Source organism: Balaenoptera acutorostrata, chromosome 3 (genome assembly GCF_949987535.1).
Source record: "Balaenoptera acutorostrata chromosome 3, mBalAcu1.1, whole genome shotgun sequence".
NCBI classification, from domain to species: Eukaryota; Metazoa; Chordata; class Mammalia; order Artiodactyla; family Balaenopteridae; genus Balaenoptera; species Balaenoptera acutorostrata.
Genome location: NC_080066.1, coordinates 688,806 through 703,103, shown reverse-complemented (window position 1 = coordinate 703,103; position 14,298 = coordinate 688,806). Strand labels below are relative to the sequence as shown.

The 14,298-nt window shown below is 42.1% G+C and overlaps 1 protein-coding gene across 4 annotated transcripts in view; it reads left to right on the top strand.

The window, feature by feature from the left end:
• ODAD2 (outer dynein arm docking complex subunit 2) overlaps nucleotides 1–14,298 on the top strand; it is a 243,746-nt gene that overhangs the window by 58,629 nt on the left and 170,819 nt on the right. Inside the window, exon 1 of one of the 4 annotated variants that reach the window (XM_057544608.1) lies at nucleotides 10,864–10,966. The exons of the other annotated variants lie outside the window; for them this stretch is intronic. The gene's annotated coding sequence lies outside the window, so the exon portion shown is untranslated. Of the gene's footprint in view, nucleotides 1–10,863; nucleotides 10,967–14,298 lie in introns of those variants that run through there. 4 annotated transcript variants of the gene reach the window in all.

Below are 14,298 nucleotides of genomic sequence, written 5' to 3'. Positions count from 1 at the left end.
TCACCGAGAAAGACAAAGGAAGATTTCAATATGGAAAACCAATGCCAGTGGCCTCAATAAATGCTCTTCAGGACCCCAACGCTGAAAGCTAATAAGTTCTGGCACACTGTGATCGGTGCACATCCACACTGGAGCGTATTGGAGGGTGTGACCTAAGACCGCAAAGGGCAGAGGAATATGGGGCACGAGACGCTCCATCAATGAACCAAGTGAGTGGTTTCCAAACTGGGAACACATGAACTCTTGCCAAAGGGTCTGTGGGTGTAGACGCTTTATAGGAAATCAATTTCCAGATTCCAAATTGTTTCTGAAATTTATGTATCTAAAAACGTTCCTATGCACTAAGCCTCAGCCCGGTTTTCTCATCCTACCTTTTTACAATCATCCTTCTTCCACTTTACAAGCCTCCGAGATATACTCCAGTCACCAAAGAAGACAAATCATCTCACCGTAAAACCCTAATTTATTTATTTTCTTACAAAACTCACACTGAATGGTAGAACTAATTTTCATCGCAAATAATGGTATCCATCATTCCATTATTCAAAAAGGATAATGCTCTTGGCTTCTATATCTTTAATAATATTACAGAGTTGAAGGGCAAAAGACGACTAGTCACCCAAACAATGCTTCTTTTCTCAAAATAAGTAATATCCTCCTTAAGCCATGTTCTCATTTGGTAGAGACACATGATTTACTAGGCATCTGGAAGCCATTCTTTTAAGACGTCTTCACTGTTTCCTTTGGTGTTTTTGGGAGACATCACCCGGATATTATTAATCCTCAGTTTGTTTTTCCAAAATATCAAGTCTCACATTAAATCCTTTATTCTCCATGAGGATTTCTGGAGTAATCACTTCTTGGCTAGACTACACATTTTCTATATCAAATAACTTTCCCTGCATTCCAGTGTATTTGCCCTGAGTTTCTACTTTTAAAAAAATCCAGAACAGGGACCAAGTGCTACTTGACATAAAATGGGGTTAAACACTTTTTTATGGTATTCTGTCTTCTTACTTAGATAGAGAGTTTAGAACAAAAAAGAGAGACTTTGAATAAAATAATTTATAAAAAGATTTTTTAAAGACTCAGAATAATTGCATAAAAATAAAGAAGCAAATCAGAACACTTAACTAGGCTATTGATCCTAGATATTCTTTTTTTTTTTTAACTTATGATTACAATATGTTTAAATTATTTGCAAACAACCTTAGATATTCCTGCTGGAGGACAGAGAATATGATAAGGTGACAGAACCACCATGATAACGTACTGGGAATGAAGACCAAAATTAGAACCCACTTGATGAATGATACATGAAGAAGGGTGCTTCAGTAGATTATTAGTTCCAGTGATTTCTTCACTCTGTTGAAGTGGTGTCAGATTATCCACACCCTTGCCATGATTTCATGGTGGGCAAATAATAGCTCCCAACCTTTGGCTTTGAGCTTGGCCATGTGACTTTTTGGATCCATGGGATGTCAGTTGACATGATGCTATCAGAGGCTTGGAATGTCCATGAAAGTGACTCACCACAACAAGTACATCCCACAGGTAGCCACTGCCCCTGAGCCTGAGTTCCGGAACAAGGCCTGGAACCAAGCCCAGAAGCAGAGCCTGAAGCAGAGCACTTACTCAGGGCTCGCCTAGGTGAGCCAAGCTACAAGAACTGCAACTGACCTGAAGGTCCGTGAGTACAGATCCATGTGTACCACTGAGTTTGGGGCTCTGTGTCATGCAGCATTCTTGCAGCACTAGCTACTTGTCACAGAAGCTTTGCCCTCTCCAATGTCTGAGTTCATCAGGACTGGGTCTCTTAAGTCTGTGTATGACTAGCCAGGCCTGGATGATGGAGCACAGCCTTTCCACAAGGTGGTTGGCCCTGGTTTTTCTTGAGAAGTTGATTGGATCCTGTTTTTTTTTTTTTCTTTTCTTAAAAATCACAGTGATGGGCAAGACTCTTGCTTGTCTTTGATATTGCTCAACATTTCCAAATTTCTAAATGACATGCTTAAACTGCTATGGCTTGGTTTTTCTTTTTAGAGATTATTGTTGACTCTTTACTCTGGAAGTAGAGGGTATAATTCTGTTGCCACCACTCCTGCCCCATGCTACCCATACACGTCCCCTCTTCCAACACCTATCTATTTGCCTGGAAGAACTCTCAAATGTCAGCACCTGTAGATCTTTGCATTCATGCTGGTCAGTGTCAGATCTTCTGCCTGAAGATGGAAGTCGGGTTGCCAGTGCGAGGAAGGGTCCAGGAGAGGGGGCGGCGGGGATGGTCAGCATTCCGGGAGCCTATATTTACTTAGTTCCATGATTTCCGTACAGTGTTTTCAGCTGCTCCTGGTGCCCTGACTGATAAACCTCTCTGTCGGGGAAAAGGTTTATAAGTCCAGCTCCTCCTTGAACAAGGCTTTCAAGCTCTTTTCCTGTTTTCAGTCTACTCTGCACCTTTAGAGATGCCTCCAAGTTCTGAGTCTTTCCAGGGTCTATTTTTCTGCAAATGTTTTATTTTTATTGGCTTTGATCCCTTCAAGCTTTTAGGTTTCAGCTTTCTCCTCTCGGCTAAGCCATTTCAACCCTTCTGTTTTCTATTACCCACATTTTGTTGACATGTTTCACCCATTTCATCTTCCCTCCCATTCTCTTTCCCCACTGTCATTTTAGTGATGTAGCATACAGGTTTAATGAACCCTGTAGGCCAGTTTTTATCATTTCTATAGGTGTGGCTCAAACTGATAAGAGAATGTACCTCTATGGGTTTAGTTTTTATTTTTTCATTTATACAGAAATGAAGCACACAACATGCCTGCCTTAGTCCCCCCCAAATTCAGTTTGAGAGTCTGTCATTTTGATTATCTTCTCCCTCAAATTTTCCAATCAAAAGGCCAATCAATTGCACTACATGTATATACGAGATAAAGATCCGAGAAAACACTTCTGTGTTTCCTTCAAGTCAAAATGTTTAAGGCAATCCTACACCACTTTTACTTTAGAATCAAAATCATTTTGATTAATGCATATGAAATGACCTTTGATATTTGATATATGGCCTAATTTTGAATAATCTGTACATATATAAATTACTCATATGTTCTATGTCTATTGTTTCTTACACAGTCCTAATCATTTACTATAGGAACACAGGCTCATTGTAACACATCCGAAGATAAGGAGGTATATAAATAAAAACGCTAATAATTCTTCCCCATCCATTCACTTTCTAAGGCAATGTATATTATTGATTTGCTCTGAAATCATCTACAATTTGTACATATACCTGAGAAATAATATGTTAAAATTGTTTCACTAATTCAAGACATTGGGAGTCAAGATACAGTAGACAGTTTATTCCAGAGTTAGGCACTAGGCTGAGATGTAAAATTGTAAAGGTTATAACTGGAAAGTCAATTTCCTGACTCACCCATATTGAAGTTATAGAAGGGAAATTAGTGGATTTCCAGGGAAGAGCTTTTTGGAGAGAGCTGTGCTAGCCATCTTTTTTCTACTCACCTGCCCCCCAACCTCAGTTCAGAAGTAAGGAAGAAGAAGGACTTTAAGGAGACTACTCGGAGAGCTTAATATGTGTCCTTTATCCTGTGCAGTTATGAGGAGGGGAGGAGATGGTGGGCGAGCCTGGGGGGTGAGAGGCAGGCAGAGTAGAGTGGCTCTGGCAGCAAAGTGGAGGAAAGCATCTATTGTGATAGGACTGACCTGTGCTCTAGAGTTTGTTGAGCAAATAATGTGTGAGTGCTTCCCATGGGCCAGATTTTGGCTGTGGGTGAAAAATACACTGGGGGTTGGAGGAGGTGGGATGGCAGCTATAAGACCTCAGCAGAAAGTAAATGTATGAACTGTAGGTTCCCAAGGATGTAGTCAGAAGGAAGAAGGCTGTATTGGGATGGAGCAAAATACAGTGGGAAGGGCACCAACACTGCAAGATTTTTGAAATTCTAAGAAAAAACATTCACAAGAGAATGAGCCAGATTAGGCTTAATGCAACGAATGCAAAGGTAGTTTATGACAGGGCAGACAATTTAGAAGATTCCTTGTCCTTTTACTTCTTCTCCTTTCACTCTCTTTTCTCACCAAAAGGGCTAGACTGAGACTACAGAAAGGAAATAGTGAAGACAAAGTACAAATAAGAAGCTGACCAAGCTTATTCTATGAGGCCAGTATCATCCTGATACCAAAACCAGACAACGGTATCACAAAAAAAGAAATTACAGGCCAATATAGGTGAATAGGTGCAAAAATCCTCAGCAAAGTATTAGCAAACCAAACTCAACAATACATTAAAAAGATCACACACCATCATCAAGTGGGATTTATCCCAAGGATGCAAGGATGGTTCAATATCTGCAAATCTATCAATGTGATACACCATATTAACAATTTGAAGAATAAAATCATATGATCATCTCAATCGATGCAGAAAAAGCTTTTAACAAAATTCAACATCCATTTATGATTAAAACTCTCCAGAAAGTGGGTATAGAGGGAACATATCTCAACATAACAAAGGCCATATATGCCAAGCCCATTGCTAACGTCATACTCAATGGTGAAAAGCTGAAAGCATTTCCTCTAAGATCCGGAACAAGCCAAGGATGCCCACTCTCACCACTTTTATTCAACATAGTATTGGAAGTCCTAGCCATGGCAATCAGGGAAGAAAAAGAAATAAAAGGAATCCAAGTTGGAAAGCAAGAAGTAAAACTGTCACTGTTTGCAGATGACATAATACCATACATAGAAAATCCTAAAGACAGCACCAAAAAACTACTAGAACTCATTGACAAATTCGGTAAAGTTGCAGGATATAAAATTAATATACAGAAATCTGTTGCATTTCTATACACTAATGATAAACTATCAGAAAGAAAAATTAAGAATCTCAGTTACCATCACATCAAAAAGAATAAGATACCTAGGAATAAACCTACCTGCAGAGGTAAAAGACTTGTACACAAAAAACTATAAAACGCTGATGAAAGAAATTGAAGATGACCCAAACAGATGGAAAGATATACTGTGTTCATGAACTGGAAGAATTAATATTGTTAAAATGACCATACTACCCAAGGAAATCTACAGATTCAATGCAATCCCTATCAAAATATCAATGGCATTTTTCACAGAACTAGAACAAATAATTCTAAAATCTGTATGGAAACATAGAAGATCCTGAATAGCCAAAACAATCTTGAGAAAGAAGAACAAAGCTGGAGGTATCACACTCCCTGATTTCAAAGTATACTACAAAGAAAGCTACAGTAATCAAAACAATGTGGTACTGGCACAAAAACAGAAACATAGATCAATGGAACAGAATAGAGAGTCCAGAAATGAACCCACACTTATCTGGGCAGTTAATCTATGATGAAGGAGGCAAGGATATACATTGAGGAAAAGACAGTCTCTTCAATAAGTGGTGCTGGGAAAACTGGACAGCTACATGGGAAAGAATCAAACTGGACTATACGCTCACACAAAAATAAATTCAAAATGGATTAAAGATTTAAATGTTAAGACCTGAAACTATAAATCTTCTAGAAGAAAACATAGGCAGTTTCTAGAAGAAAACTTTGACATCAGTCTGCAAAATTTTTTTGAATCTGTCTCCTCAGGCAAGGGACACAAAAGCAAAATTAAACAAATGGGACTACATCGAACTAAAAAGCTTTTGCACAGTAAAGGAAACTATCAACAACATGAAAAGGCCATCTACTGAATGGGAGGAGATATTTGCAAACGATATATCTGATAAGAAGTTAATATCCAAAATATGCAAAGAACTCATACAACTTGACATCAAAAAACCAAACAACCTAATGAAAAGATGAGAAGAGGATTTGAACAGACATTTTTCCAAAGAAGGCATACATATGGCCAACAGGCACACGAAAAGATGTTCAACATGACTAATCATCAGGAAAATGCAAATCAAGTCCACAATGAGATATCACTCCACACCTGTCAGAATGTGTATTACCAAAAAGACAACAAATAACAAGTGTGGTAAAGATGTGGAGAAAAGGGAACCCTTGTGCACTGTTGGTGGGAATGTAAATTGGTGCAGCCACTGTGGAGAACAGTATGGAGGCTCCTTAAAAAATTAAAAATAGACTTCTACGATCCAGCAGTTCCACTCCTAGATATTTATCTGAAGAAAACGAAAACACTAATATGCATGCCTGTGTTCGCTGTAGAATTATCAACAATAGCCAAGATATGGAAGCAACCTAAATGCCCACCAATAGGTGAATGGATAAAGAAGATGTATATATACCACACACACAATAGAATATTACTCAGCCATAAAAAAAAATGAAATCTTGCCATTTGCAGCAACATGGATGGACCTAGAGGGTATTATGCTGAGTGAAATAAGTCAGAGAAAGACAAATACTTATGATTTCACTTATATGTGGACTCTAAGAAACAAAACAAATGGACAGACATAACACAACAGAGAGTTATAGATACAGAGAACAAACAGGTGGTTGCCAGAGGGGAGCAGGGTGAGAGAAGGAAAGAAATAGGTGAGGGAGATTCAGAGGCACAAAATTCCAGATGCAAAATAAATGAGTCATGGGTATGCAAGTACAATGTGGGAAATATAGTCCAAAATTAATATGTAACATCTTTGTATAGTGACATATCATAGCTATAGTTATCATTTTGAAAAGCACAGAAATACCAAATCACTATGTTGTGTACCAGGAACTTACATAGTGTTGTAGGCCAATTATACTTCAAAAACAAGCAAACTCATAGAAAAAGAGATCAGATTTGTGATTACCAGAGGTGGGTGTCGGGGGGAGGGGTGTTGGATGGAGGGGGTCAAAAGGTACAGACTTCCAGTTATAAGACACATAATTACTAGGGATGTAATGTACAACATGATAAATACAATTAACATGGCTGTAGGTTACATATGAAAGAGTAAACCCCAAGTGTTTTCATCACAAGGAAAAATTTTTCTCTATTTTTACAATTTTGAATCTATATGAGATCATGAATGTTCACTAAACTTACTGTGACAGTAGACTTACTGTGATAACTTGTGACAATCACTTCATGATGTATGTAAGCTCATTACGCGGTACACCTTAAACTTACACAGTGCTGCATGTCAATGATCTGTCAGTAACACTGGAAGAAAAAAAGATTAACTTAGTGTGTAATGGAGGTTATCAACTAAATAAAAATTTAGCTGTGGGGGGAGAAAGATATAAAGATAACGAGATATAAAGCCCCCCCAGAGCCCTCTCCTCAATATGGGAAAACTCTGTAGGGCCCCCCAGACCCAGAGCTCTCCCTGGGGTAGTGGCAACTGGACTGCAGTTCAGCCTGCCTCTGGTCCAGTCCCGCTGCCTTCACTCCCCTGGGAAGAGTCCCCAGTACTTGTCTCACAGGCATCTCTCCATCTTGCACTCGATTTCCTTAGGGACCTGACCCACAGTGGCTTAGTAATAGTCTCTCTGCTTCTCTACTCTTGCACCTTAATAGCCAGGATAGCTTCTTAGCAACATGAATCAGATCATGCCACGCCCTCCTTAAAATCCTCCAGTAACTTTCGTTTGCTTCTGGAATAGAATCTGACTCTTCGTCACGGCTGCAAGGCCCTCCCTTCTGCCATCCTGCCCACCTCACCATCTCTTCTCCTCTCTCTCGGCTTCCTGTGCTCCCCGCCGCTGGCCTTCCTTCTGTTCCAGGGATTTTCAATAGAGTTTAATGGACTCCTTTTTTTTGCCAGTACTAGAATTGGAAAACCCAGTTCTGCCAACACAGTGCCTAGCACATACCAGTATCCAAAAAAGCACTTATCAAATAAATGAATATCTAGGAAGTTAGAATCTAAAAAGAAAGAGCCATTTCATTTCTGACTGTGGTCTTGGTCCATAGTATATCACTGAGAAGGCCGCTGAGGCTGGACTTCTTTGATTGTTTGTCTCGATCTGTAAGGAAAGGTTGGACCTGGGGAATTTGTCCGTTAGGACTTCATCAGACCTCGTGCAAATTTTCCTATCATCAGAATTCTGTTGAAATCTCCTGAAAAATTCCATTAAGAGGCAATCTTGTCCCATAATGAGACTTAACTCCATGATTGCACAATATAGTGATTGTACTTTCCTGATTTATGATGTTCCACTGTCAGTCCTTTCCTGATTGAGGTATCGGACACTCAGACCAACCTTGCCTGTCACCTTCTCCTGGTTATGGCCTGTAAATGCTCCTGTTGGCTGCCTCACACCCCTGGGCCTCACTCTAACACCGATGAATGGGCCCCTGAAACCCACTGAGCCCCCCGTTTACAGAATGTTATGTTTGCTATTGTGTCCCCCACTCCCATTCATATGTTGAAGTCCCAGTTCCTCAGAATGCAACCTTGGAGGAGAGAGGGTCTTGCAGAGGTAATGCAAATTAACATGAGCTAATGAGGATAGGCCCTAGTCCAATATGACGGTTGTCTTTAGAAAAGGGGGACATTTACACACAGAGACAGGTATATGGGGAGGACATCCCATGACCATGAAGATGGCCATCACAAGCCAAGAGAGGCCTGGAACAGATCCTTCCCTCACAGCCTCAGAAGGAACGGACGCTGCTGACACCTTGATTTTGGACTTCTAGCTTCTAGAGCTGTGAGACGGTATGCTTCTGTTGTCAGGCAACCGGAGCAGGTACTGCCACAGCACCCGTGCCTCCTCTGCTGTGCCCCAGGGGCGCTGAGCCGCGCTGAGCCAGGGTGGCTGGTCCCACAGAGAGCACATTCAGCTGGCAGAAGGCGGTGGGGGGAGTCAGACATGTTCACGCCTGTCTCAGCTGCCCGTGGCAGACCTTCTCTGAAGTCCCACTGGACGGAACTGGCTCGTGTTCTAGCTGCAGGCAGTGAGGAGAGAGACCTCTGCCTCAGCAAACGGCTGGGTGCTCTCGGCGTTGAAGGCTCTTTCCCGTAACACAGCCACTCGGAATCATCAAACTGGTTCATCAGTTGTGTCCAGGGAAATGTGGGCCTCACCTTTGCGGCGCCTGGCTCAACAAAGAACGGCAGGTAGCAAGCCATCTTTGACCAGATGATTCATCCATTTTGCTCTTTCCACAGGTCAGTCTCTCTTCTAGCTCTTAGGGGTACAGACTTGAAGGAGACAGAAAAGGTCCCTATTTCATGGCGCTCACTGCAGCGGTAGGGGACAGGCAAAGAGACAGAGACTAGTTAAGTCCTCCTGGGAGGCTTCTTTCGGTGGGGTGGTCAGCACTCTGAGAAGTGGTCAGTTAAACTGAGAGCTGAGGGACAGCCATGTCAGTGCTTCCACATGGCAAGAAAAAACGGGAAGAAGCCAGCTGGGAATTCTACAGATTTAAATATTATTAGAAACTTTCTTTCTTGGAAAATCTCAAGGTTAATAAATTCCAGTAAATTCCAATTGTGCAATCGGATTGAGCAATGGGAGATTCTGCCCCTTGGCATGAATTTGGCACATGAGGACACAAATGCTCAGATCTTGGTTGGTGCTGGCTTTTCCCTCCTTTGCAAGCCAAGGTCAATTGTCCAGAACTTTGTAGATCTCTGGCCAGTTTCTACATAGGGCCTAGTAAACACTCTCTCATATTATACAGCTGATTAAAATGCACAAGGGAAATAAAGTACCCACAGAAGTTTCCCTGCTTCCAGGACCACTCCAGAATGCCTCTCAAAGGCGGACCCTCACCAGCTGGTTGAACTTCCCCAGTTTGTGATGTGCATCAACTCTACAGCTAGGATGCTGTGACTGTCTTCGAGTGTAATCTCTCTACTTTTTTTTTCTTCTGAATGGGCCCTTTACGCCTATTGGCACGTAATCTTCCTTTCTGGTGTTCGCAACTCTAGGCTTCTCTGGAGGTAGAGTCCCCATCGGGCAAAATGATTCCACTCTTAACAACTTTCACACTCTCAAGAAGAGAAGAAAACCCCAAACAAAGGTCAAATCGACCTTGTTTCTTTATGTGTCTGCAGAAAGGCTCTGTTTTTGAGCAGGGACAGCCTACTACCCTGACATGTGACACCTAACATGCTCACACATCTGCCTCCCTGGCTTTAAGGAAAAACAGTCCAGTCCTAGTTCCTAAACACTCTCCCCCCGGCTTGTCCAGCACTGTCCCCAAACACTCCAGCCCCCAAGACAGTACACTGCTCATTCCCTCTCTCTTTTTTTCTCCACCAAATATTTTCATTTTTCCCACTCCCTCATTCCCCTCTGGCTTTTCAAGGTTGGTCTCTTGTTGGTAGAGTGTCTACTGGTGGGATCAAGGTCATCTTAAGGCACAAACGTAAAAAAAAGGCATTTAAAAACACAGGGAAGTGTTCTCACTTCATTCCAGTTCTCTGAACTAGAGTATCCAAGAGCAGTTTCTGCTTTTCCAGTGAGTGTTCGAAAATTCTAGCTTATTTGCTTTCTGGAGAGAAAAATGTGCACCTCAAATATCCTGTGAGAGGCCTTGTGCTATTTTTGAGAACCCAGTGAAGCTTTCAGGTACACAGAAGCCCTCCTGGAACGCTACAGGACTCCTGTCTGGAAGCCTGTGGGGAAGCAAAACGGTGTTTCTAACGACTATTTTCCATTTGCTATCGGTTCTACCATGAAGTTTCTGCTAAAACCTCCCACTGCGCCTTAGGGAAGGTGAACGTTTCCTACCTGGTGGCCTGAGCGGGGACTCGCCCTCGAGGAGGAGGGGTAGGAGGGGGAGGGGGGAGGAGGGGATGGAGGAGGGGGAGGGGGAGGAGAGGGAGGGGGAGGAGGAGGACCGAGCGTGTTTCCAGGGAGGCGCGGGCGGGGGCGCGCGGGCGGGCTGGGGGCGGGACGCGGTGCGCGCGGCCCGGCGCCTTGTTTACCCGGCGTCCTAGCAACCGGCGGGCGCGCGGGCGGAGCGTGGACCGTGGGGCGTCGTGCGGGCGCCGAGCGGGGCGCTGCGGGTGAGTGCGGCCTGCGGGCGCCGGCGTCTTTGCCGCCGTCCGTGTGGGTGGAGAAACGGGAGTCGCGCTCGGGCCCCGCTTCTGGCCCTCTCCCCGGCTTCCCCTTCTCCCCTCGGGCCCCAGATGCGCCCCCTCCCCGTGTCTCTCCCGCGCCCGTCCCGCCTTGCCTCCCCGCGGACACCCTGCTCCTGCCCGGGCCGGGCCTCCCGCTCCGCCGCCGCCGCGCCCCGCGCGCCCGCCCGGGCAGCACCCTCGTCTCCCGTCCCCTGTCCCTTCTCCCTCCGCCTTTGCAGCTCCGTCCCGGCGCCGTGCTCGCTGCCGCCCTCCCGCCTCCCCTCCCCGCTCAGCCCGGGAAGCCGGCCTCCCGCTCCAGCGCGTTCCGCCCCTCCGGGGGCCGCTTAGGTGCCGTCGTCGCGTGTCTTCACACGGGCTGAGTTTGCCTGGATTCAAGGCTCGGTTCCGGGCAGTTCGGAAACTGATTTTTCTGTAGGTCTCACCGCCTAGCTTCCTCGTTCTCGGGATGCCAGTGTAGGCACTGTCTCCTAACCCGCTTCCCCAGCCACGGTTCTGGATCTTAGGGCGGTCGCTTTTATTCCTGTAGTCTCATAAAGAATTTGGTTTTGCTTCTGCTCTAGTGTTACAGAAATTATTCACGAATGGGTTTGATTTTATTAATGACCCTGGAGGCTTGCAACGGACCCTTAAAAAAGAAAAACAAATTGTTGTATCCATTGGATGAGTAGAGAACATGAGTGTAACGTGATTCTCAATTTATAGCAACAAACACATGCACTAAAACTTCTTTCCCTGTCATTGTTAAACTTTAAAATCTTCAATTAATTCAAAGATATGTACTGTGTATGCACATGTGTTCATTGTAACCGTGTTTCTCAGGCCCGAAGAACTCATGGATTGGTACTGGGAGGAAACGTCCCATCAGCCTGTCTTGATAAAAAATGTTAGTTTTTGAACTTTCACCCGAGTTATACTGACCATTTTGGAACATCACTGGAATTAGTGGAATAAATGCTGTAGCTTTGGTTCTCTTGGTAAATTAAGAGGCCATTAGAAATTTCTCATAAGAAGAAAAAAAATACAAGACTACCTATTTTTTCTTTTAAAAACTCAGTCAGTTGGGCCTCCAAAGTCTTTTTTTTTTTTTTAAGGTCTTTTATACATGGTCTTCTCTTCTTTGGGATTTTGTTCCACTTTTTATTTTTCGAATAATATTCAAATAATATTGTACTTGCCTTGTGGATGCTCACAGGCCCCCAAAGATTTTCTTAGGCCTTCTTGAATCAAGCCTGTCCATTGCTGCAGCTCCTGGTTTACTAGACTCAGAAAAACAATTTGAATAGAGTCCAATATGTTACACACATTCCTAGAAAAATGTATCATGATGAAAAGAACTTTTTGCCTGTCGTAGCTCCTTTGTAAGCGTCTTCCAGGAAGTCACTCTATGGCCTGTTGACTGCCACAGCCTTATGTAATTTCACGTTTTTCTTTTAAAAGGTGCACGAAGGAAATGATGCATATAATACAGCTTTATAGACCAAAACAAGTTTGTGCTTAAGATTAAAAACAAATAGAACTGTCCTCCTGAGCCTTTCCATATAAGATGCATCTATTTGCACTTATTCTCGTGATACTTGGAAACCCAGGAGTGTCACACATAAACATCAGTACCTGCTTATGTGTTCAGAATCTAGCAGTAGAAACAAAACACTGAACTACTAAAACGACTGCACACAACAAATTCGTACATTTTTTGGTGTACATTTTATTTCACTAGCACTTTTTCAGATATATTTATGTACATATGTATGTGTATATATATGTTGTTCTCAACCTTATCTGACCCAATACTTGCTTTTTATAACAAATAGTTTGTAATGCCCACTTTACTCTTCTGAAATCAAAATCATAGTTTTAAATCTCAATGTGCTCTAACTATAAAATAAAAGGAAGATAATTGTAATAAAATATCAGCATGTAAATGCTCAGGTGTATGTATATATATATATATATATATATATATATATATGCTCAGAATATATAATGAGGTAATCAGTTGCTCCAGCCTTACATAGAATTACTGTGTATGCAGTAGCTCCAAATACAGACGTGTCACTGAAACTTAAATTGTGTGACTAACATTTCAGTCAATGACAGGATTTTACAAACTGCTGCCCTCTTGGTAAAGTTCTGTGTAAAATGAAGTATATACAACTGTCCTTTGATTTATATAATAGTTTCAATTCTGGAAGATTCAGTGCATATTAAAACTGTGAAAAAAATCCTTCATGATTATTTGTAAAATAGTGATAGGTTGTAGACTCAGGTATTAATTAACTGAAGTGTTTACGTACTAGATGTTGGAGATGGCCGCATAATTGTTCCTTCTGGGAGACTGTCCTGCACATTGCAGGACATCTGGCATTCTTGGTCCTCATCACTAAACGCTAACAATTTTCCATTCTTATCATTTTGATCATGAAACATCTGTACAGGGCTTCTCCTCTGCTTCTCAGCAGCCAGTACTGCCCATTTGAGGACCTCTGATCTAGATGTCCCTGTTACTGTATTTCCAGATTTAATACAGGATGGAAAGTAACATCTCCAAATCATTTCTGTAGAATATTGGTACTGAGCTTTTGTAATAATGATGGGTCGAGGGGGAAGCTAATTACATTCTTTATTTAACTTTTTTAACCATTCTGATATTCCAGAAGAAAGGTTTTAATGATCAGTGTTATTACAAATGAGAAAATAAACAAGTATAGATTATCTGAAAAAAAAGTCTTAAATGTCCATTATGTATTAATGTCAGAACTTATTTATTAGCTTGGCTCTTATTTAAGTTTACAGATAATGTTATCTTTTAAAATATCTTCTTTTAAAGGCGAATTTCTACTTAGCTAAAGTAAAATTTATTTCAATTTCTGTTTTACATTTTAATGCTAGACTCTTTTGGTAATCTAGACAAACAGGCTAAAGAGATTCTCATTTGTTCTCACATTTGCTCTTAAGAAAGTTATGAATTACAGTAAAATATTCTGGGCAGGATATATGGGCAGGGAGTATGGAATTTGAACTGCTCAAATATTTCGATTAATAGGGTCAATATGCTCATCATTGCACTGATGCAGATGTATGATGATGACAAAGAATAACAGAAGTCAGTTTAATAGCATGATTCTAAACAATGTGTGATCCAGCTCAAAAGAGCATCGGTCCCTTCACCTCTGGCCCCAGCAGAGCTGCAAACCAAAGGCCTTGATGCCAACCTCCTCCGATTCTTTTTGTTCCGCTCTTGGACTTTGCTGTTTCCA